Source organism: Herpailurus yagouaroundi, unplaced genomic scaffold (genome assembly GCF_014898765.1).
Source record: "Herpailurus yagouaroundi ecotype Mexico unplaced genomic scaffold, PumYag 159, whole genome shotgun sequence".
In the NCBI taxonomy this organism is placed as follows: domain Eukaryota; kingdom Metazoa; phylum Chordata; class Mammalia; order Carnivora; family Felidae; genus Herpailurus; species Herpailurus yagouaroundi.
The window spans coordinates 54,862,671-54,888,930 of record NW_024412400.1 but is presented as its reverse complement, the minus strand read 5'-3'; the positions used below and the strand labels follow the sequence as shown (position 1 = coordinate 54,888,930).

Genomic DNA, 26,260 nt, shown 5'->3' with positions numbered 1-26,260 from the left:
AACTACCAAGAGAGTGAAAGCATCCCTCAAAGCACAACCAGCAGCTTTAAAGCCACCTGGCAAGATGCCTCCATCAAAGACCCATGCCTAGCTCAGCAGAGGGATTGTTGGCGTAGGAGGAACACCATGACTAAGTCTTTGCATGCATAATTCATTTTGACCTGGCCTTTTTTTCCCCCCTCCGTTTCACACCTATTTCTTTTCTGCAGTCTCCATTCTGACTCCTGGAATTGTCCCTTCCTCTTTGTGGGTGCTCCTGGGAGAACAAGGAATTAGCAGGGAGAGATTTTACAATTCCTGTGAAACTCCTGGATTTTTGTACCTGAGATTAGAGATAGGACACAATAGAACACAGAGAATTTCTCTGTCTAGCTCTCCTTTTGATTTGATTGGCTTCTCTAACTTACACTCCCGGCTTCAAGATTCCCAGGTTTGTGGCTGGTTTTCTGCTTGACACAGACCTTGTTAACACCTTTTTCCAGGGCCAGATTCCTTGGGTACCAAATTCAAGGAGGCATTCACTCTCTGGCTGCCCCTGAGAGCAGGCACCTTCTTAAATTTTGCATCCCACGTACTCACTGCCTCACCCTCACCTAGGCCCTGTCACTTTCTATTACCTAGAAATAAAACAGCTTCTGGCACCTGGCCTCTCCTGTAGTCTATCTTTGTGGACAGCCTTGTTCCCACCTCAGTGTCCCAGGTCTCTCCCAAGCAACCACATCCCCCTGGAACAATGAAGAAATTGCAACACAGTCGCAGGTCAACTCCGGGTAACATCCACTGGGTGGGATAAGTAGAAATTGCTGGGAGAGCTTTTTTCCCCCCTTTAAATTGTAGAATTTGGACAAGAAGAGGCTTTAATAATCATGTAATTAAAAAAATTTTTTTTTCAACGTTTATTTATTTTTGGGACAGAGAGAGACAGCATGAACGGGGGAGGGGCAGAGAGAGAGGGAGACACAGAATCGGAAACAGGCTCCAGGCTCTGAGCCATCAGCCCAGAGCCTGACGCGGGGCTCGAACTCACGGACCGCGAGATCGTGACCTGGCTGAAGTCGGACGCTTAACCGACTGCGCCACCCAAGCGCCCCAATAATCATGTAATTTTATGTGTCTGCTAATATTCTGGATTTTGAGACTTTTTGTTTGTTTTACTTTGGAGATTCTCAGAAGTACTTTTAATGAAGGTATTTCTGTAATGGGTGATTTAGAAAGGAAAAGTCATTCCCAGGACCGTTACCAGTTGGGAAGACCATCAAATTCATACAACCAAGTCAGTCCCAAACTGGAGCCCCCAGTAGTCAGTGACACAATAATCAGAGCATTGGTAATAAAAGAGTCATAGACCAATATGTAGTGGACCCATTTATGTTTCTCTGATTGGATTCAAGCAAATATCTCCCTGACCACAAGGATTGGATGGGACCAAAAGAAATATGAAAATAAATAATTCAAAGTTAAAATTACGAAATCTCCAGGGGACCAGTTTGAAAGAACCAAAATAAGTCAAGTAGAGCATGTAATTCTATATCCATGCTACATTAGAGACTGACATATTATTGCTCAGGGAGTCTAGTATAGCAGTTTTCCTCCAAACACTAGCAACTGGGCTCTATATTTAGCTAAGTAAGTTTCTCAATCCTAGGAAATCCATTCAAACATGACAGTAATGAGTGAGCAGTTTTTTAACATCTATCTACTCTATATATTATGATCTAATAACGTTCAGGACTTGCAACCTTCAAAGTATTTTGTAGTTACTTGATAAAATATCCTTCACCAGCCACCTAAGTCTATAAATTACAACATTAGCTTGGTGAGGATCTGATACACCCAGTAATTCTGGATCCCAATCCAATGACTACTGCATATGGACTGCCTCACTCCCTGTGCCAAGAAATGAGTCAATTAGATAATCTGGTGACAGAAACAACATTTTATTAATTCAATTTTTTCCTTGCTCTATAAAGACTAAAGTGCATCACACTAGAGCCATCAAACAGAAATGTTTGAATTTGTGTTTACACTTTAGATATACATGTTAAGTTTCTCAGCTGCATAAATTTATTTTCACTGATTCCAGATTTCCCCAAAAATCTGACCTTCCATAAATATTTTCAAAGACGTAATTTAATTCAAAAGATTAAATAAAACTAGTTGTAAAATAGCATCATAATTAAGAAAACATTCTTAGCAGACAGTTCAGAGAAAAATCATCTGCAAGGAAGACTGCCAATATTTGTCAAGTAATGAAATTCTCTGTCTTCCAAATTATACTTCAGAGAAATTAGCAAATATCTCATCTGTAAAATTACCAATAAATCAACCTAAAGATTATTGCTCGGATTCTACCTAATAAAACAAACTAGTGCTTCTGTTCCTGGAGTTTTATTTTTCTGCTCCTAAATGAACAGGATGACACAGCTTCTTAAATAAACTCTGTTGGTGCTCATTTCTTTTGTAGCTATCAAAATTATTGTCAAATTGTCATATGACCTAATATGAAATTTTAAATAAAGTTGGCATTTCATTTATAATATGCTGGAGAGTCTGCTTCTTAACTACAAATTCAAAGCCTCATGAAATCAAATATAAAATGCCATGGTCTTATTTATTAGCCACACAGCAAAGATTCACTACTTTCTCTTAACTGTATTATTTTTCATCCAAATCAAAGACATTTTCAGCTTAGTCATCAGAAAGGTTAAAAGATGGAAGCTCCTCTGGCCAAGAGTGAGCAATAAAGTGAATTTTAAAATATTGATTTAAAAACAGAGGCCATGTTCAGGTGGATCTGGCTAGAAGTCAAATACAGGAGGACTTCTGTTTCTGGGGACAGCAGCAACTTTTCTCTCACATTTATTTAGTATCAAGTCTTATGTTAACACAAGAATTTGAGAGAGCAAACCAAAATAGTAGCTAGGAAGTCTATTGTACATAAAATAGCATTGTGTCTCTTATTTTAAAATCAGTGCACAAATTATGGGGCGCCTGGGTGGCTCAGTCAGTTAAGTGTCCGACTTCAGCTCGGGTCCTGATCTCCTGGTCTGTGAGTTCGAGCCCCTGGTCTGTGAGTTTGAGCCCCGCGTCGGGCTCTGTGCTGACAACTCAGAGCCTGGAGCCTGCTTTGGATTCTGTGTCTCCCTTTCTCTCTGCTCCTCCCCCACTCACAGTCTGTCTCTCTCTCCCAAATAAATAAACATTAAAAAAATTTTTTTAAATCAGTGCACAAATTAAAGATAAGGATGAAGACCTAAGGCAGCTTTTTATCAATTAACTCAAGGACAAATACTTGAAGAGTAATTGGAAAATAAGGTGAGTCGATTCTGGGTAATAAATTGGAACTCTAGGGTGTTTTTGTTTTTGTTTTTGTTTTTTTTAAGGCACTTCTATCACTGATTTGTTTGTGAAGTGGGTTTTCTGCAATCATGGGATGAGTGCAACTGTTAAATGTTATCATCCAAGGAGCAGAGTTTCTGTCCTAAAATCGAAGACTGCTTCAGCTCTCCCTTGGCTGTGTCTGCAGAAAGTCACTGTGTCACTCTGGCCAAGGTAATTAATGTATCTACATCTTATTTTGCGTTTCTGTAAAATGTTGGTCTCCCAGACTAGAAAAATGTATTTGACAATAATTGTAAAAGGCCTTGCAAGTCTGATGTGCTAGTTGCATGCTAATAATAATGATTACAAATGAGGATCCTTCAAAAGAAGCATAGAGAAAAAAGGAAACTACTTTGGGGTTCACTTGAGAATGATTGAGACCCAGAAAGAAAGTGATTCAAATGTTCATAAGCCGCTAGGGATTCAGGGGGGAGCAAACTCTTCTTTACCTCATTTCAAAAAGCTACATGGGAAAAACAGAATATAAAGGGAATTATTTATGCCCTAAATATTGATGCCTTCCACTAATGCCAGTGTATATGCATGTGTGTGTGTGTGTGTGTGTGTGTGTGTGTGTGTGTAAGTGTAAAATGACTACATTTTAGTTAATATTATATTTTAAACTTTATTTGGAAAATCACCTCTATTCTCTAAGTGACTTTGCTCTTTTTGACCACATCATTATTAGTTTTGATAACTTCACAAGAACTGTTATAACAGGAATATCAATATTAATTAATTCCAGTTAGAGAGCTATGCAAAAATAGGTTGGGATTGAAGGAGTGTGGACTTTGGAGTCAGACAGACCCAAGTTAGGAAACTGGCTCTGCTGCTTGCTTGCTGGCTTCATGGCTTTGGACAAAATACTTAACCTCCTGAGGCTCAATTTCCATGCCTGTAAAACAATCAACAATACCTCTGGCATTGGGCTGTTGTTGAGGATTACATAAGATTACGTTTGAAAAGTAACCTATTCAGAGCCTGGCTGTCCATTAGTCAGTTAAAAATAGTAACTGTTCTCTTTTAACTGCATGCTGTACCTACATGAGCCTAAATGATCCCATTTGAGACAATCTTGCCCAGCAGTTGATTGGCATTTAGAAGCAGATCAAGACTTCTATCACTGCAAGTGCTATCAAGAACTCTTAGGCACAGTCATTCTTCTCATGATAGATTCTAGATTAGTACTTCGTGAATTTTACATGGGATCCCCATTTTGTCAGTTTTCTCAACGCAGTATCATTTTTGTGTGTGTGTCTGTATGTGTGTGTATAAACATACACACATATAGTAAGTACATATATGTTTATTATTATTTTTTTGATAGAGAACCACTGACAGCCTGTGGAATATTTCATTATTTTCAGGATCTTACAGATAGGAAATCTGAGCTTAACAACTTTTCTTCACAGATGAGGAAACCAAGGCCCAGAGAGTTTGGGCATGTTCAAAGTCACACAGTGCTAGACTTGTGAAAACTCTACCAATCTAATGTTCTTTTAGTGCCTTTAAATAAAACTTAAAAAACATATTGCTGCTTAAGAAAAAAAGTTTTCTGATCAGAGATTTTACATGTCCCCTTGGCAGAAATCATATGTTATCGTTTTGTTCACACAGGAGTTAGCAGAATTCTTTGGAATAGTGAGTGCACAATACATATATTTCAAATGAATTAATGGATTTTTCTTATGGCTATAGTGTGTGTGTGACTTTTTCTTTTGGGAAGTATAGTTCAACAAAATTGGATTTTGTTGTATATAATGGTGACAAATTATACTAAGTTTATGATGACATAAGCAAATGAATAATGGAGAACAGTTATCTGGAATTTTAAAAAATTATCTGGCATTTTATAAAGGAAGACTGGCTGCCAGCATGGATGATACATACTAAAAGCACCTTATTCTAAAGAGTGAACGTTATGTTTCTGTACTTAAATGAAACAGTTGCCTGAAAAATTTTACATTTCTTTTCCTATCTACACTGAGTCTTAAACTATATCTCTGTGAGGTCACACATCTTGATGAAAACAGGAAAATAAGAAACCATCAAGATGTTGATATAATCACAACATAAATGAAAAACTAAGCATACAACTGCAATCAGAAAAGTTATACCTATTGACTTGTGTCACAATATTATATTTACATAGTAAGTTCACATAGTGGAGCCATTCCAACTGTTGCAATACTGAGCAGCCTCTAACATTCATGATTTTGAAGATAATGTGGCAACATGAGGAAAAATGTTTGTGTTTTAATATTTCACTAGGAAATCAGTATTCACTGTGACGCAATTTTATAGAAGAGAATTCTGCAATGAAAAGGGACAAAAAGGAAATATACCAAAATAACAACAGTAGATGTGTTAGGGTGGTGGCTATATGAGTACTTCTTTCTTATTCCTAGTTATATTACCTCTATAACAAAAAAAGAAATTTACAAGTGCACAGAAAAGGAGTTCTATAAAAGAAAGTATAGTAAACATCTGGTATTTGTAGCAGTCCTAAATTTTTTGAAACCACCCCACATTTTGATAGATTCCCACATGTGACTTCTGTCTTCCCAAAGTAAATTCTAAAATTAAACATTTCCTGGGGCACCTGGGTGATTCAGTCGGTTAAGCTTCCAACTCTTGATCTCTGCTCACACCGTGATCTCAGGTTCATGGGATTGAGCCCGCATAGGGCTCTGTGCTTGACAGCACGATCCTACTTGGGATTCTACCTTACTCTCTCTGCTCCTTTCCCACTCGCATGTGCGTGTGTGTGCACGGTTCCTCTGTCTCCCTCTCCCCCCATTCTCTCTCTCTCAACATAAATAAATAAACTTTAAAAAATTAAATTAAACACTTCCTAATCTCCCTTGCCTCTGAGTCTAGGGTGAATTTCTAGAACTTAGTTTTCTGGCTCTCCATTGCACATATCAGAACTACCTGAAGAACAGATAGTGTCCAGATAACCTTCTGCCAGCACAGGTGACTTCAATGTCATTGTTCGGGGGGCAACAGTGGGAGCAGTAGCTTCCCCATTGCAACAAAGACAGTTAGATTCTAGGTGGTAGCTCAGCCTGGCACCTGTTCCTCCAGTCTTTCCAATGATTACTTGGGTTTTCGGATTTCCTTTAATAAGTCCCTTCTCATTTAAATGATTTAGAGTTGATTCTTTTGTCTATACCTAAGAATGCTAACAGATAGAAAAGTGGGACTGGAATCACCTGGGAAACTAGAATTCACCTGAGAAAAGGTGAATGAGGGGTAACGCAATTAATGAGAAGATCATTCTGAACTTGAAAAGAACACTGTGATCAAATAAAAGATCTTTAACATTTAAAGACTGTGTAGAAGAGAGCTCCCCACTGATCCAAATAGGAGTTGGATGTAATGTGAGCAAGAAATAAACCTCTGTTATGTTAGGCCACTGAGATTTGTGAGTTAATTTGTTACCATGGCATAGCATGATAAATACACAATGGAATCTAAAATGGGATGTGTTTAATGATCAAAATAAATAAGTATATAAATTCAAAAGTTTTGTATGGCTAGGAAACATTTTATCTAATAAAGCTACATCAAATAAAGAACGGATTCAGGATTTGTCATCGTTTTGCATCAAGTAAAGATATCTGGGCTTACCTGAAAGCAACAACAAAAATGTAACACATTATAAAAAAAAATGTAACACATTCTAAGAAACTTCAAATATTAAATGATCTTAAAAACAACAGATAGGTTATGCTTTCCAATTCTTACACTACAAAAGGTAGAATTTGTGATGCATATTTCCTTAAAATAATCCTCCAAAAGCCATATACAATAGTAAAAAAGCAAACCATATTTACTTATTGTGAGATTCTTGATTGTCTGAAGAAAGAAGTGTGAGAAAATTGCTAACAGGATTTGTTGAAATTGCTTCCAGCAAAACTAAAGGAGACGTGAATGCTACTCTCACTTGAACACATTCATCAATGTCTACTTGCTTTTGCAGCCCTTTTCCTTTTCAAATGTCTATCTGGACTGTACCACAATAGTTTTTTCTACTCAGTAGTAAATGACCTTTATTTCATAAAATGTGTGGTGTTCTTTCACCTGAAATAGCCACTGACAAGGTTATTTTTTATTTGTCCATTATACCCTGCACCACCCTGACTGCACTAAGTGATCTGGGCCACTGAGCCAACACTGGCAGAAGGAATCATCATCACAGTTCTGTAGTTTGAATATTCTCAACGTTCAAATGCCCTAATAAATGATCCTTTACTATGTCTTAAAGAGTGTAAAGGGTTTTTGTTTTGTCTATGGCACAGAAAATCAAATAAGAGAAAATGGGATTAAAGTAGGAGAGATTTCTATTAGACATAAAGAAGAATTTCCAGACTGCCAGAGTGAAAAAAAGACTGGAGTGGATTATTGAGGAGGAATGCCTGGTCTTTTGTCACATACCTCATTAAGAAAGACTAACTTTTCTTAAAGGCAGAAGACTAGGTTAGATACTCTCCCACAGTCCTTTCTAGTTCTGTGGTTTTATGATAATAAAATCAGTATGATCATAATAGCACATCAGAATTATCTTGGTTTCTCTGGCTTTCATTTATATCATTCGTTGTCTCTCCTATTTGCCATTGACTGGTATTGCTGGGGGATGATCTATGCCCCTTCCCTGCCAAGTGAACACACACATGCACACCACAGAAGGAGTGTCAGATAATTCTGAACTCGAGTATTTCCATAGACAGATTCCAAACTGTATGACTGTGGTAGAGGAAAGAAGTACACCACTGCCCTCCTTATCAAACCGATTCATCCCTGAGCATGGTCCATGAGCATAGGCCTCACTGACCATCCTTTGAGGTTGTCCCCCCATGGATGTTCCCATGAGGATGGAAAGCATCCCCATAGATGCCTTATCTGTCATCATACCACCCTCTTCTCCCCCATCCCTATGATGCTCTCACTTTGTTTCTCCCTCTGTGTGGTCCCCACCTTCCCTCTTCAGCAGTGGCCCTTCGCCAACACCATCAAGCTTTTGCCCTCTTCCTGTGACCTGGAAGTCCTTTCAGTCCCTGCCATAAGCAGGAGTCACCACCTTTCTTTGTTCTACTTGTTCCTGCTGCTGGATGGGAAAAGAGGGAAGGTCTACGGCCTGAAGGTAGACATGTGGTCAGAAGGACATGGGCTGCCAAGATTTCTTTTCTATTTCTAACCCCTCACCCTCACCGCTTCTCTGCTTTGGCCATTTCATTTAAAAATTCAGACATCTTCCATCAGATTATTAATCTTCTTCCAGTACTTCTCAACACATCCATATATGGGAGTCATATTCCCCTTGCTACTATAACGTAGGATCTTATCAGTCAAAAGAGAACCATTTTTCTCCCAACTTTGTATAACATTGCATGACCCTCTTTTATTAACTAGTCTTGGGACTAGCCATTGCCCTCTTCTAAGAGTCGAAGGTAAAGCAACCATGCCACATGTGTAAGGTATTATGTAAACTGCAGAAGTCAGCAAACTGTGGCTTGTGGCCTGTGAGCCACATCCAGCCCACTGCCCATTTTATAAGTAAAGTTTTATTGGACACATCCATGCCCATTAATTTACCTATTGTCTATGATTGCTTTTGCTCTACAACAGCAAAGTTGAGTAGTTACAGCAGTGACCATATGGTCTGCAAAGACTAAAATATTTACTCTATGGCTCCTTATAGAAAATTTTGCCAACCCCTGATAGAGTGTATCACATTTACAAGGAAGGTCACCTCAACCTAAAAGATTGCTCTGAGCTGCTGATTTAAGGGGTTTGGATTGTTTCTTCTTCTTTTTTCTTTGAATAGGAGATTTATCCTTTTGAGAAGTTCATCTTTCATTTTTCTTTCCCTATATCCTGCTTGCCTTTATTGTAGCTAAAAGAGTTATCATATTTAAAATGACAGACTCTATCAAATCAACATTTGTCATTACCAAATGTTTAACTTAGATGGCCAAGTTCACAAACTTAAAACCTTGGAGTGTCTCGGGACCCCCTTCTCTCATCTCTCTATCCATATCCAGCTAGTCACTAAGTTCTATTGAGTCTACTTTCTAAATGTCTCCAGCATTAATCCCCCTTTCTATACCCTACTTAAAGACCTTATCTCTTACCGAACTCTGTCAGTGGCCTCCTCCTCACTCTCCCAGCCTCCAAGCCATCCAACCCCCACCAAGTCATTCTCATTTTATGCATAGTGCTCACTCACCCTCCCCAAACCCTCACCACAGGTACAGCTCTTTCCACCCACACTAGTCATTCTCACCACATGCCTACCACTATTCTCAGAATTAGGGCTTCTAGATTATTAAATGGCACCACTGTTTACCTAGTCATGCAAGCCAGGAACCTAGGAACCATCTTTGATCTGTCATTTTCCTTCATATTCCACACCTAATTAGTCACCAAGGCCTGTCAGCTCTATCCCCTAAAATTTACAGTCATTCTAACAGAGATAAAGAGTTAAAATGACACATTCCCGGCCCAAGTTAAGTATCAACTGAAAAGTAAACACAGAAGTCACACAAACATCAATCAAAAGATGGCCTTTAAAAATTTTTTTTAATAAAAAAAATTTTTTAATGTTTATTTTTGAGAGAGAACAAGAGACAAAGCACAAGCGAGGGAGGGGCAGAGAGAGAGGGAGACAAAATCCAAAGCAGGCTCCAGGCTCTAAGCTGTCAGCTCAGAGCCCGACACAGGGCTTGAACTCACAAACCTTGAGATCGTGACCTGAGCCGAAGTCGGACGCTTAACTGACTGAGCCACCCAGGCACCCCAATATGACCTTTTTTAAAATATTTTTTTTACGTTTATTTTATTTTGAGAGACAGAGCACACACAAGCAGGGGAGGGGCAGAGAGGGAGAGAGAGAGAATCCCAAGCAGGCTCGTTCTGTCAGTGCAGAATCCGACATGGCTCAATTCCATGACCTGTAAGATCATGACCTAAGTGAATATCAAGAGTTGCATCCTGAGCCACCAAGGCACTCTAAAAAGATGACCTTTATCTTTATCAGTAAAAGAGCTGTTATTGATGACTCATGCTATCTGCAGGTTGAATGCATCCTAAAATTGTGAACCTGCAGCTAGACAGCCTTCCTACCCAGTCACAAGCTGTGTGGGCCACCTTAGACCCCCTGTGCAGGGCAGAGAGCTGCTCTTGGAATACTCACAGAATGCAAAAACAGGGTGGAACACATGTGTGCAACAGGCAGGCAGATCTCCAGGAGCCAGGAGGAGGGAGACGGGGGAGGAGCCTGCTGGCTGGGCCAGCACTGATCACGCAGGCAGTGGCAATAAGTCTGACAAGTTCTGGGAGGAGTGAGTGATGATGAGGAAAGACCAGAAAGTCATAGGAAAGAAGATTCCCCTCCTCCAACGTTCTCCACATTTTTCTTCTCTTACTCCATTTAGTTTAACCATTAACCAGTGGTGTGGCTGCCCTCTGGAGACAAAGTTAACAATCTACCTGGGCAGTCCTCGTCCCGGACTTTCAAAAGACTATTCCCCCAACACCAGCTGCAGCTCTTCCGGGATGCTGGTGGGCAGTGTTTTATTTTTAACTCCGGAAGGCTCTAAAATGGGTCAGAATAACACATTAATTAAATTAATTCTAAAACCTGCATCCAAGGCTAAAAATTCTTTCTATATTCTATTTCCCTTCCCAAATTATCCCAGCCACATTGTCCAGTGTAGTTTATCAAAGGTTTGGCAAAGAAATAAAATAACAACATAAACACATTTCATAAAAATGTCATGAATATACAAAGTCCTAAATTTAATCTTAACTGCCTTTTTTAATGGATTTTCCTGGGAGGAAACTGAAGTTAAAAATTAAATTCCATGCAAATTAGTCCAAAGATTTCAGAGGTCAAAAGAATTAAAATGCAAAATCACATTCTCCTGCACTTATAAGTTAAAGATCCAAAGAAATTGAAGTCCAGACTTCATCCTCTCTGATGTCTTATTTCTGTCTACTCTCAGCTAGAAGGGTCTTTGCTGCCAAGTAGAGCTGGGGTGTCTTTGGCAGCTACAAGCTGGGCTATGTTCTGTGGAATGGATATAGATCCTCTAGGGTGCATACTGACTGCGTCTCCAGGATGTCCTGTATTTAAAGGCTCCAAGACTTAACAACACAAAAGACTATCACAGCAACCCCCAAAACCACCAAATTTAGAAAAACAACTCAATCGCCTTATCACAAGTAGGATGATGTTTCCAGAGCCCTGAGTTAGTGTCACTAAAGACCCTAGCAGAGGGATGCCTGGATGGCTCATCAGTTAAGTGTGCAACTTCAGCTCAGGTCATGATCTCACAGTTCATGAGTTGGAGCCAGGTGTTGGGCTCTGTGCTGACAGCTCAGAGCCTGGAGCCTGCTTTGGATTCTGTGTGTGTATCTCTCTCTGCCCCTGGCCCTCTCATGCTCTGTCTCTCTCCCTCTCTCTCTCTCATAAATAAATACACATTAAAAAAAATTTTTTTTAGATCCTGCCAGAGATTCAGTAGTAGTGGACAAAAGGAAGTGACATCAAGAAAATATCTTAGTTTAACCTCTTCATGATGCCAGTGAGTCCAGGCTAGTTATCTGAAGTATCTGGTATCTGAATTTACACGGAATCAGGGTCAAACTCCCATCTGGGAGTTCATTTTGACGCTATGTAGTGTCATATAGGAGGGGTGCTGAGGCTCTGCTGATAGTCTTCTTTTTAAGATAGTAGCATTTGGGACATTACAATCTTGCAAGGTTAGAAATTTGTGTTGATGGCAGCCGGAATCACCAGACTTTGTTTGACATGTCCCTGCCTTTCTACATGTTCATAATCTCTGATTTCCTGTTCTCCCTTAGCTCATGTTTCTGGCATCCCTATGCCGAACTAAGTGCAGGCCTCATCAACAACTCATGAGCAGGACTTTTTTGGTCCTACACCACAGGAAGTGCTTCTATAGCTTCTTGCTATTAAATTGCTTAGGATTATAAAATCTCTCTAGGAAAGAGATTTTTGCTTAGTTGTCATATTTGATTCAGCTGAAGAATTACTCTTAGATTCCCGAACCAGATTATCGTTGATGCTTCAGAGCTTATGTTTCTCGTGGTCTGTAGGAATCAATTCTTCCCCCAATGGGTTCCTTGATTCGCTGTTTCCTCAACTTTGGTATGTTCCAGGTCTTGAACAGCATTTGCATCTGGGACATCTTTAACTGATGCACTAGTATATGCCTATACTGCTTCATTCCCCTCTGCCATTACCCTGCTGCTGCCACAGAGACTGTAGAATCTCTGAAAGTTTAACTTACTTCTTAAATTGAATCCTCTCCTTTTCTAACACACACAGGGCTAAAATTGAGGGCCTTCCTTTATTTTCTCTTTGCCTTCTGGCCCAGAAAATAGTTTTTCTAGCATATTCCTCTGGCATTTGATATATAGATGATCCCTTAGTGAGGGATATGAAATCCATAATTTCTAAGGCAACCAGAAGCTTCACCGTGTAAACAAATCTTGGCCACCTTCTCCTGCCCATGCTGAATAGTTGCACTTGGAAGATATTTTCCCATCAAATCAACATCTAATCTGGGCCTGGGGGCACCTGGGTGGCTCGGTTGGTTGAGCACCCAACTCTTGATCTCAGCTCAGGTCTTGATGCCAGGGTTGTGGGATCGAGCCCCACATCGGGCCCTGTGCTGACAGCATGGAGCCTGCTTGGAATTCTCTCTCTCCCTCTCTCTCTCTGCTCCCCCCCCCCCCCCCCCAATAAATAAATAAACTTAAAAAAATTTATAATCTGGGCCTGGACTCTATCGATTATTATTCTGTTTGACTTCCATTTTTATGTTTCATCTCAGACGAGCCTTCCCTTAGAATGCCAATTCCCTAAGTTTCTCTGACATGTGCCCTCAAGGTATAGGCAGGACCTACTTGCCACTTATATTAACTGTCTCTGAATCAAACTCATGTACCAGTGACTTGAATATATTATGCTTATCTTCCTGGTCTTCCCCTCTCAAATCTGTCCCCATTCTTTGTGACTACTTGGTAGAACCACCCCGGTCTTCAAAAGGTTATTCTTCAATGCTTTTAGTGTGGATTCTTCATCTGTTCTTTTCAGAGGAGCCTCTCAGTTCATTCTTGAATTTGGTTTCTTAGGAGCAGGGACTCAGAGATTTTACCTCTTTTTTTTTTTTTAATGGGCCTAGTCATGACTCCTAAACTAATAATAATTAAAAACATCTTTACCTTTTCTAATACCCTTGTTACGAACAATCAGCCCCCCCACCCACCCAGTATACCTCCTATTCCTTTGGCATATATCCATTCTTGTTGCCAAGAGCTTATGTTGATCTTCCTATATGTCCAGTCTCTCCACTGAACTCTCATTCTGTTTCTACTGTGGATTGTTTGTGTCCTCCCCAAATTCATTTTAGATCCTAATGGCCAATAAGATGGTGTTTGGAAGTGGTCATCTTTGGGAGGTGACGAAGTCATGAGGATGGAACTCTTCTAAGTGAGCTTAGTGCCCTGTCAAAAAAGGCCCCAGAGAGCTCCCTTCCACCATGTGAGATCATAGTGAGAAGATGGCCGTCTATGGACCAAGAAGCGAGCTCTCACCAGACACCAAATTTGCCAGTGCCCTTATCTTGGACTTCCCAGCAATCAGAACTATAAATTTCTGTTTTTATAAGCCACCCAGTCTATGGCATTTTGTCATAGCAGTCTGAACAAAGAGAGTTTCCTTTAAAAGTTTTTGCTCTTATAGTCAGACTAAACCATAAGTTTCAAATTTCCCCTTTATTGTCTGAAGGGACTTCATTACTGGGGATGGAGGGCCCAGGCACAGGCCTTTGAGTTGTTTTTGTACCTCAATTCCCAAAATAGCACACTCTCTTTACTTTAAGAGTTCCCATTCCTGTATATGAGCTTATTAATAAAATTTAGCATCTTTTTATCAGTGAGATTCGCAGTTTGGATCTCCAAAATCTGTAGCCATGGTCAGGACTGGTGTAGTAAATCCAGAGCCACTTGAAGCTACATGATAAAGCTGATTTTTAAGTCTATGGATGAGCCACATGAATATTAGCCACAATTTTCTCTCTTGGGCTCAAAACAATATAAAGTATAATATTTCAGACAGTTGACCTAGCACTGCATACTTAGAGCTGCCAATGATGATGTAAAGCCGGAACCTTTTCTACCATCCAAGTTATTGTCATCTCTTGCCTGGAGACAAGAGATAGTCTTGTCTGCAATAGTTCCCAACTCATCTCCCTGCCACCATTTTTGCTCCCTAATAGTCTGTCTTCCACATAGGTGCCAGAATAGCCTTATATAAAGTCACTAAAAACTTACATGAGGTCAAAAAAAAAATATCAAGAAATGAAAAGATAAGCCATAGAATGGGAGAAAGTTTTTGCAGATCATATGTCTGAGAAGGGCCAAGTATCTTGAATATAAAAAGAGCTCTTACAGCTCAACAATAAAAAGACAAATAACCCAAGAAAAAAATGGACAAAGGACTTAGGTAGACATTTCTCCAAAGAAATATACAAACAACTAAAAAGCACATGAAATGACTCTCAACATCATTAGTCATTAGAGAATTGACAAATCAAAAGCACAAGGAGATGTGACTTTATACCTACTAGGATGGCTCTAATCACAAAAACATAAAATAACAAGTTTTGGCAAGGATGTGGAGAAATTAGAATCCTCATACATTGCTGTTTGGAATATAAAATGGCTCTTTCTCAGAGCAGCCACTTTGGAAAGGAATTTGGTAGTTCCTCAAGAAGTTACATACAGAATTACACACAAAATGATCTAGCAATTCTACTCGTAGGTATATACCCAAGACAAATGAAAGCACATATTCATAAAAAACTTGTACACAAATGTTCATAGCAGCATTATTCATAAAAGCAAAAAACTGAACCTGCCCAACTGTCCATTAACAGATGAATGGATAAAATGTGGTCTATACATAAAATAGAATATTATTCTGTCATAAAAAGGAATGAAATACTATTGCATGCTACAACATGAATGACTTGAAATATTATGCTAAGTGAAAGAAGGTTGGCACAATAGGCTCTATGATTCCATTTATGTAAAAATGTCCAGAATAGGAAATCCATAGATTTGAAAAGCAAATTACTGTTTTCCCAGGGCTGGGGAAAGGGGAGTAACTGCTAACAGGTACGATGTTTCTTTTTGGAGTGGCAGGAATGCTCTGGAATTAGTGATAATGGTTGCACTCATTATGACATGCTAAAAACAATGAATTGTACACTTTAAAATGATGACGTTTGTGTTATATGAATTATATCCTTTTTAAATGTTTATTTATTTTGGGACAGAGAGAGAGAGAGAGAGAGCACGTGCAGGTGGGGGAGGGGCAGAGAGAGAGGGAGAGAGAGAATCCCAGGCAGGCTCTGCATTATCAGCACAGAGCCCGACCTGGGGCTTGATCCCATGAACTGTGAGATCATGACCTGAGCCAATATCAAGGTTGGACACTCAACTGACTAAGCCACCCTGTGAATTATATCTTAATTAAAAAAAATACTAGTTAGGAAAAAAAAACTTAGATCATGATTTTCCACTGGTTAAACTCTTCAATGACTTCCTATGGCACTTAGGTAAAATTGAACCTCCTTACCTAGCCCTACAAGGCCCTATATGGTATGACCCCTGCCTGCCTTTCTTATCTCACCCCCCATCACTTCCCTCACACCCATCCTCCATTTATATTACACTGCAGGTTAACTGGCCTTCCACTTCTGGCTCAGGTCTTTACACTTAATCTTCCTCCTGTGTAGAATATTCTTTGCCCAGGGCTTCTCATGGCTGCCTCTCATCATAGGGTCTCAGATTGTCACCTCTTCATCAAGGCTTCCCTTACCATCCCCATCACTGCCTTATTTTCATCACAGCACTTATCACGATCTGAAATTATTTGTTTAACATAAATTCTGAGAGCAGAGATTTTGCCTGCCTAGTTCACTGCTATCACCCAAGTTCTAAGAATAATGCTTGACATAGAGTAGATGTTTATAATATATTTTGGATGAATGAACAGGACCTAATTTGTGTACATCAGATATTTAGACATTTTGGTGGTATTTGGGGGCTGTCAGAGCTGCACCTGATTTGAATGAGAACCTCAGGGGGCCCCATTGAGGCCAGGTGTACAGTATCTAGGGAGGGGAGAAAGAAACAGGAGGAGTGGAGAAATGTGCCTCATCATCACTTCCAAATACCCAAAGACAAAATTTTGTAGAAACCATGATAAAACTGCCCTAAGTTCATGAAATGAGTTATAGAAATCTTGCAGTGTAATTCACGGTTCTGTTTATTCCCTGAGAGGAGATTTGGGGCATACATGCTTGATATGAATTCACTGGAGGACATCAAAGGGAGGATGACTTATGAGATAGCACCATGACTGTTCCTGTGATTGCAGCTCAGCCTAGTTTCTGGCTTGGGCTTTGATCCTGGAAGGAGGAGTAATAAAGACCACTGCTTCTGAGCACAAAGCACATCTGTTTTGGGGCCCTGGAAGAGGGTAGGCCAGGAAAGAAGGGTGGGATGACAGCCATTAAGAATGGAATTAAGGTGGGGTGCCTGGGTGTCTCAGTGGGTTAAGCATCCAATTTCGGCTCAGGTCATGGTCTCATGGTTCATGGGTTCGAGTCCTGAGTCAAGCTCTATGCTGACAGCTCAGAGCCTAGAACCTGCTTCGGATTCTGTATCTCCCTCTCTCTCTGCCCCACCCACCTCGTGCTCTGTCTCTCTCTCTCAAATACAAATAAACATTAAAAAAAAAAGAATGGAATTAAGGAGTAAGCATGAATATGCCTATGTTGAGGAGGTGTCAAGGTAGTGGGAACCACAGGGCTGACCTTAGGAGCACAAATGAGGATGACGAGAGCCAGGAAAACACCCTCTGAAGCAGACACCCTAAAGTTTCTATGAAGGATCTGAGGACTGAGATCTCTGCATTTTGCTAGTACAGACTGAGCCACACGCTGCTATGTCATCAGTATGACCTAGGGAAATGTGGTTACACGTATAACATAGGGGAAAATACTCATATTCCCTCATTCAAATGAGGAACATATTCTGCTTTTATCCTGAGATCATCAGTGAATCATATATGACATAAACTAAATGGAAGCAACATTGGGAGAAAATCCATCTGTCACTGTATCTTTTTGTGAGTCTAATCATTAGGCAAAAGGAAATGCTTACCTCTAAACTAGGCCAGGTGGAAAAAGGATATACAGATAATTTAGATTTAGACGATGAAATGAGGAGAGAACTTACTGAGGCAGGAAAGAAAAGGCTTGGAGGGATGAGAAGGTGAGGTGATGCAAGGAAATAAAAGGCTAGTTCCAACCCTGTAAAATGGAAAGAATAGACGTGTAAGCTTGAAAATACTTTATTTAAAATCACTTTGAACAATTACATATAAAGTATTGAAAATAAAAGTGATTTTTAGATGGCTTCAATATAAGAAAGTCAGAACATGATGTGGCCCAGCTTGCCCAGACTCACTGAGGTAATATCTAAGGATGTCTTAGATTATGAATTAAATGCATTTCAGGCTGTAAGAAGGAACCCAGTACTGGCTTGTGCAGATTTGAATTTCCAGAACAGCCTGCCGGGTGGCCTCCACTGTCAAGCCATCTTGCACACTCCATTGCCTAACTAATCTGCCTGAAACAAGCCTGTAATCACTATAAAACCTTCAGCACCTTCCCATGTCTTACTAAATCCACTCTGAGCTCTGCCTGGCCCTCTAGTCCGACCTTACCTGTTCCGTCTTCCTTCTTCCTTTCTCTCCAGCACACACCCCTCTCTCAGACCTGTCTCTCCACTTGTCCTGCTTCGGGACCTTTGTCCAAGAGGCTGCTTTGGTCAGAAACATATGCTGTCTCTTATCTGCCTGGCCAGATGACATCCTTCTGTCCAGGTTGAGCTTCCTTTTCAATTCCTCCATGGATCTTTCTTGATTGTCCCTTTCTTTGAACTCCTAAAACACAACTGTTCAATTATGTACTGCTATATATTAGTCATTATTCTTTCTTTTTTGAAAGACAGAGAGAGAGAGGGAGAGAGAGAGAGAGAGAGAGAGAGAGGGAGAGAGAGAGAGAGAGACAGAGAATGAGTGGGGGAGGGGTAGAGAGAGAGGGGGACAGAGGATCTGAAATGGGCCCTGCACTGACAGCAGAGAGCTGATGCAGAGCTCAGACTCATGAACTGAGAGATAGTGACCTGAGCCAAAGTCGGATGCTCACCCAAATGAGCCACCCAGGTGCCCCATATTAGTCATTATTCTTTTACATGTTAGCACCAGGAAATGAAGGAAAGAGAAGAGAGAAATCAATAACAGAGAAGTGTGAAATCCCCATTTTAGATTCCAATTTGGAGGTGGGACTTTGGCAGAGGATCGAGGAAGTACAGCAGAGTGGTCCCAGAAGCCTTTGGTGCAGGAAAGGAAGCAGAGACAGTTGTAATGAGCATCCTGCTTTCCATATCACTTGGCAGTAACATCTTTTTTTTTTTTTTAATTTTTTTTCAACGTTTATTTATTTTTGGGACAGAGAGAGATAGAGCATGAACGGGGGAGGGGCAGAGAGAGAGGGAGACACAGAATCGGAAACAGGCTCCAGGCTCTGAGCCATCAGCCCAGAGCCTGACGCGGGGCTCGAACTCACGGACCGCGAGATCGTGACCTGGCTGAAGTCGGACGCTTAACCGACTGCACCACCCAGGCGCCCCTTGGCAGTAACATCTTAAGTTTTAAGTTCAGCATCACGAGGAATAAGAAATTTAACCTGTGAATGTTCTAGATAACGGAAGCTTATCATGCAAATTATTGGGCCCCATTCCAGACCTACTGAATCAGAATCTCTGAGGTTGGGGCCCAGAAATCTGGGTTTTAATAGCACTCTAGGCAATTGTGATGCACAATAATGTTTAGAGAACCAGTGCTTTAGAGCATAAAACCTTAAACATTACTCACTATATAAAACTATTTTTTTAATGTTTATTTATTTTTGAGAGAGAGAGAGAGAGAGACAGAGTGAGACACAGTATGAGCAGGGGAGGGGCCGAGAGAAAGGAAGACACAGAATCTGAAGCAGGCTCGAGACTCCGAGCTGTCAGCACAGAGCCCGACACGGGGCTTGAACTCATGAACCATGAGATCATGACCTGAGCCGAAGTCGGACGCTTAATCAACTGAGCCACCCAGGTGCCCCGCATATAAAACTATTTCTATAATATATGGCAAACATTACTCACTATATAAAACAACTTCTTTAGCATATGACATACTTCCTTGCCTTCTGGAACAGAACAGGCTAAACACAAAGTGTTTGTTTCTTGTGGGGCCAGAGTCACTAGGACGAACATTACTTCTTGCCCAGTGTCATTGTAACAGGCAGCACACCAGACAGAAAACTCAGGCACCATGCTGTTAGGGCCCCAGCCAACCAGGTCATCTCATTGGAGCAACTCACAGCAACTGTCATCTGAGTCCACCATCTGGGCCATTATCTACAGCTTGGGGCTCTATGAAAATAATATAGACTAATAGAAACTGACTGAATCACAGTATAAAAGAAAATGCACGTGGTTCACTAATTATGCCCACACCAAGTAGTACAATGAATACAACGCAGAGGTGTTTTGTGTGCCATATTCCAGTGTCTCTACACCAAAGGAGTGGTGGAAGTTCTTAGTCAACTCTTGGGAGATGTTTCTGTTCTCAACTGTATTTCACTTACTCACTTACGATCTAGGCTTTACTGATCTTCCTCCAAGGAAAGCCATTCTTGCTACACACCAAGTTTGCCTAGGAAAACTCCTTCCTTACAAGTCATTAAAAGTTCTAAAAATCATGGGGCTCCTGGGTGGCTCAGCCCGTTGAGTGTCTGATTCTTGATTTTGGCTCAGGTCATGATCTCACAGTTGGTGGGATCAAGCCCCAAGTCAGGCTCTGCCCTGACAGCACAGAGCCTGCTTGGGATTCTCTCCCTCCCTTCTTTCCGCCTCTCTCAAATAAATAAACTTAAAAGAATTCTCAAAATCTGCATCTGCACTTGCTCAAAGTTCAGATTTTACTAAGGTATCTCCCTGGATGATGGCTATGGGGAGTTAGCTTTCCTTGAACACATTGTGCTGACCTGCTACCAGCTTCTTACTTCCAGGGAGCGGCAGCTTTTCCACACTCACACCTTGGTGGGTACCTCCGACCAGCATCTTCATGCTCTGCCCCTACTGAGGGCTTCAGCGAGATTTACATCCAGTTCAGTTCCTTTTGGAAAGAAACAACTTCCAGTTGAGTCCAAACTAAGCAAGATTTCCTTGGATTTGAAGGTAGATGCATATGGAAATTTGACAGATACTGCCAAAATGCCTCTCAGAGGAGTTCCCCAGAAATGTAGTTTGCCTGTTTGCCCACAGCCTTACCAGCAGAGACAGAAATTTCTTTTTCCTGTGGATGTCATGATGCCCTGTGACATCTTCACATAGTAATCGCCATTAGAAGAACTTCAGTCATCTCTCTTCAGATGCTGACTCTTCCTCTCATTTTCTTTTTCTATTTAATTCAAAGAATTGAATTGAAAACTTACTTTGAAACTAGTTCTCACAAGTATAAAATCACAGAACTTGCAACTCGGCTATGATATTTCTCATGACCTCTGTTCTTTTTCTCCTTGAAGATGAGTCAAGAGTTTTAAAATCAGAAGGAAAAGAAATTTTTAAGTGATCTAGCACCTATTTGTATAATAGACTTTGGAGTTTTGTTGTTAATCTATCTCCATATTCCAAAACATCTCTTTATTTCCATTCATAGAAAAGCATTGTCATTTATTGGGAGTCAAAAGGCTCCCTTACCACCCAGTACTGTCCTATTATTCATTTCTAGGACAGCTGAAGTTCAAAAGTTAATCACTAATGCAGATGTTAATCATAGGGGACACTGGGTTGGGGGTCAGGAAGAGTATATAGGATCTTTCTGTACTTCCTGCTCACATTTTCTGTAAATCTAAAACTGCTCTAAAAAAGAGTCTAAAATTTTTTAAAGTAAAAAACAGAATAGGTTGTGTAACAAAATGCTGTTTTTGTAAATGAGAAATGCATGCATAGAAAACAACAAAACACATTTTACCAAAGTAGATACAAAGTGAATACACTCATTCAATACATTAGAGTGGTGGTCTTTGTGCGCAGTGATAATGGAAGTGCAGTATCGTGAAAAAAATGAAATTAACAAACTCAGAGAGGGACATTGCATGGACCAATGATGATAGTATGCCATGAACTGAGTATGATCAAGTGTGTCCTATGAACTTGAAATCTAAATTAAAAAAAAAAAAGGTAGTGGTTCTCAACTTGAGCAGGGAGGTAGAGTTTAGAGAGATTTTATTTTTTTATTTTGGGAGGGGGTGCGAGCAGGAAAGAGGAGGAGAGGGAGAGAGAGAGAGACAGCAGGCTCCACACTCAGCATGGAGCCCAATCTGGGGCTCAATCCCACGACCTGGGATCATGACCTGAGCCTAAATCAAGAGGTGGAGACTCAATCAACTGAGCCACCCAGGCGTCCCTAGAGAAATTTTAAAAGAACACACATGCCTCAGTCCCATTTCAGACCCAACTGCATCAGAGGCTCCAGACTTGGAGCCCAAGTATGTGCATTTTGCAAAAGTTCCTATATTAGCCAGGACACTTTTACTTACAAAACCCCAACTCAAATATGTATAATGAATATAGGGGCTGTATTGGCTCATGTGGCTTGGAAGTCTGGGGAGTAGTGTAGCTTCAGGCACAGATGAATCCAGGAGCTCAAGCTATCCAATCATGCTCTCTCCCACTGCTGTCTGTTTCCAGCTCGATCTCCCCTATTGTGACAGGTTCTCTTTCCCTGTGGTAGGGAAGGTTTTTACTGACATTTATAGTCATGTTGAGGGAGGAAGGGGATGGAGTAAAATGGAACACTGTAACTGACAACGCCTCAAGGGCCACAGGAAGTGAAGTAGGAGTTCCCCAATAGAAGGGATAGGTGATTATCATATCTCCCCAGGAATATAATTCAGAATAACTCAAACATTCCCTTGTAGGATGACATGGATCTTCATGACTAAAAAAAAAAAGAAAGAAAGAAATATTTTCCAGGTTCCCCATCCTGGTCTCTTGCTCACTTGGGCTCAGCTGCCATGTTCAGTCTAGTCTTGAACATGCCATCATGTTCAGTCACACCTTCCCCTGTCCCAGAAATACAAAAGCATTTAGTCAAACTTGCTATGTGTCTGACTTACAGCTCTCCTGGATAAGCTTAGAATAAAAAATAAAGATATTTAGTGCAACTATGTGTTCAGCAATATAGATGATGAGTCTAAGAAGGAAAAAGACTGGATAAGTTATCATATCCAAGGTCACAGCAAGCAAAAGTGACAGTTTGAATTTGAGCTCAGATTTTATATCTCCAAACCTCATGCTGTGTCCAAAGTGCAACACTGAACAGGTAGTATTAATAATAAAAATGGGGAACACGGCTGGCTCAGTTGGAAGAGTATGTGACTCTTGATCTTGGTGTCATGAGTTCAAGCCCCATGTTGGGTGTAGATATTACTTAAATAAGTAAATAAATGTTAAATAATAATTATTCTTATTACAATAAAAATTGCTACTATTTATTGAGTTTTTGCTATGTTCCAGGCAGTGTTTTATAAACATTATCTCACTAACTCTCATAACAGGCTATGAAGAAGGTATCATCCCCATTTTATAGATGGAATTGTATAGCTCAGAGAAGAACTGAGCTCAGAGAAGTAATAATCCTGATTACATAGCTATTAAGTGTAGAGCCAGGACCTAAAACCTGAATGTTTTAAACCATTCAAAAAAAGGTTTATTTCAGAAGAACAAAACCTTAATAAATTAGCCAATAAATAACATCAAGCCTACTTCCAGGGGAAAAATAAAGTATCTAATTTTTGAAGATCATAACTAATTAGTTAAAGTTGACTTACTTGTTGGAAAACATAGACCTTAAAATATAATCATTCAAACATAATAGAAGCTTTATTTCTCTCTAACGAAATGGTTCAGAGGGGTGTTTCAGCTTGGAAGGGTTCAGCTCCATGAACTGCAGGTCATTCAGGGACTTGGCAGAACAGAGTTTCTGCCATCCTAAACATATGGCTTCTAAGGTCACTCTGCTTGTCACCATCCTGGCCCATAAGAAGGAGGAAAGGTGCACAATGTCTAGTCCCTTGAAAGCATAGTCCAGAAGGGCACAAATAGCTTCTGATGCATTCCAGTATCAAGAGCTCAGTCACATGAAACACTCCGCAGCAAAGGAGGCTGCACAATGTGGCTTGTGGTTGGACAGGCATGACCTACAGCCATGATAGTTAAGGCTGCTGTGGAAGAAAAAAGAACAAATTTTGGTGGTGGAGCTGTTGGTAGCTGTCTCTGCCACAACAATCTAGTAGACTTAGCCATTAACATAGACAGAGACCTATTTATCATAAAACTTATGAAACTTGGGGCACCGGGGTGGCCCAGTTGGTTGAGCGTCCAACTTCGGCACAGGTCATGACCTCACAGTTCGTGAGTTTCAGCCCCGTATTGGGCCCTGTGCTAACAACTCACAGCCTGGAGCCTGCTTCGGATTCGGTGTCTCCCTCTCTCTCTGTCACTCCCCCACTCACACTCGCTCGCTCTCTCTCTCTCTCAAAAATAAATAAACGTTAAAGTTAAAAAAAAAAAAACCTATGAAACTCAAACTTCTAGGCCTCTCACTAGCATGGCCTCTTCCAAGGCCCTTTTAGGGGCCTGTATTACTTAGCAATTTTTGGATAACAAATTACTCCAAAACTTATCAGCTTAAAACAATAACCTTATTATCTCACACAATTCCTGAGAGTCTGAAATCTGGGAGCTGCTTCTCTGAGTGGCTCTGGCTCAGAATATTAAGCTGTCAGCCAAAAATGCAGTTATTTAAAGGCTTGACCAGGGCTGGAGGATCCACTTCTGAAATGGTAATCACATAGCTGTGGGCTGGAGGCTTCAGTTTGTCACTGCATGGTCTAATCCACAGGGTTGTCTGATGGTTCTCAAGACATGGAAGCTGAGTTCCCCCAGAGTGAATGATCTGGGAGAGAGGGGTAAAAGTCATAATGCCCTTTATAACCTAGCCTCCAAACTGACATCAATGCTACCTAATTCTGTTGGTCTCACAGACCAACCTCAATGCAATATGAGAGAGGAGGTACACCAGGGCGTGAATACCAGAAGAGGGGGATAAGAAGGGGGAAATCTTCATATATGAGGCTGTGTATCAATAGGCTCTAGCAATACGTTCACCAATACGTTTTGTAGTATTGGCAAAAGATTTTTTTATGCTCTTTTTTTTTTAATGTTTATTTATTTTTGAGAGATAGGGAGAGAGAGAAAGAGAGCAAGCAGGGGAGGGGCAGAGAAGGAGGAGGACAGAGGATTCAGTGTGCCCCGCACTGACAGGAGAGAGCCCAATGTAGGGCTTGAACTCATGAACCATGAGATCATGACCTGAGCTGAAGTCGGATGCTTAACTGACTGAGCCACCCAGGCACCCCTGTTATTTTTCTTAATGAGTTCTCCCTAGTTGTATAAGCTTATGGCACCACAAAACATGAATCCTTTTTTTATACGACCTTGCTTGACAATTATTTAAAATTGTTAAAATTATTTTAGAACATGGTGAATTTATTCCACAAACCAAAACTGTAATAACTAAATTCTGAAGGAATGAAGTACTTTTTCAAGAGTGTTTGTTTTCATTGTTGTTAATATTATATAGTTTGTACACTGCTGATTTGTTATCAATGCCACACAAGAAGTTAGGATATCTGGGTATCAATCCAGATTCTACCTCTAACAAACTGAGTGATCTTCCTTCATATGCTGCAGCCTGCTCTCTGAACTGGCTTTGTCTCTACAATAAGCAGTTGCATTAACTAGTCTGTACAGGTGCTTCTAGCCAGGTCTTTAAAAGTATGTCTGTCTATGCTACAAATTTTTCATCCATAAAATGGGAATAACAGTATCTACTTCACAGAGGTATAGTGATGATCAAATGAGGTAGCCTACATAAACTATCCCAAATATGCCTAGCAAGCAGTGCATATTCAGTATATATTAGCCATTCTTATTATTTTATGCCTGAAAACTAACCAACCTCAGGAAGCCTATTTTGAATAATTTTATAGTATCGCAGTAATTCATAATGTCAGTTTTCATCTCAGATGATTGTGTAAATTTTTATAAGTGAGTGAAAGTTAATAGGAAGTAATATCAAGGTTGCAGAACAATGGGGAACTCTCATACATTTATTGATGAGAGTATAAGCTGGTATAATGACTTTGGTAAAACATTTAATAATATATCCACTTAAGCTAAACTTATACATATCTTATGGCCCAGCAAATCCTCTCCTGTCTAAACTCAACATATATTAGTGCCATGTCCACCAAAATTTATACATGAGAATATGCATCATAGCTTTATTGATAATATTCAAACTTGAAACAACCCAAATGTCTTTCAGCAATAGAATGGAAAAGTAAAGCATATTCATACAATGGAATGAAAATAACAATGAAAAGAACAAATCTCACCAATATGATATTGAGCAAAAGAAACCAAATACGTAAAAATCCATCTTCATGATCCCATTATATGGAGTACAAAATCAGGCAAGCAAAACTGGTAATGGAGGTCAAAAGAATGATTATCTTTGAAAAAATATTGATTGGAAGAGAGGGTAAGGGAGCCTTCTGGGGTGCTGGAAATGTTCTACATATTG

At 40.2% G+C, this 26,260-nt stretch overlaps 1 long non-coding RNA gene across 9 annotated transcripts in view; it reads right to left on the bottom strand.

The window, feature by feature from the left end:
- LOC121033928 (uncharacterized) overlaps nt 1-26,260 on the bottom strand; it is a 72,529-nt gene that overhangs the window by 4,068 nt on the left and 42,201 nt on the right. For 2 of the 9 annotated variants that reach the window (XR_005792199.1, XR_005792201.1), the window contains exons 3-6: nt 23,460-23,834; nt 20,878-21,007; nt 20,592-20,722; nt 17,725-17,798 (exon numbers count right to left, since the gene is read on the bottom strand). This is a non-coding gene — a long non-coding RNA (uncharacterized LOC121033928). Of the gene's footprint in view, nt 1-17,184; nt 17,799-17,825; nt 18,434-18,725; nt 18,883-20,591; nt 20,723-20,877; nt 21,008-23,459; nt 23,835-26,260 lie in introns of those variants that run through there. The other 7 variants (XR_005792206.1, XR_005792205.1, XR_005792198.1 and 4 more) reach the window with 6 other exon arrangements.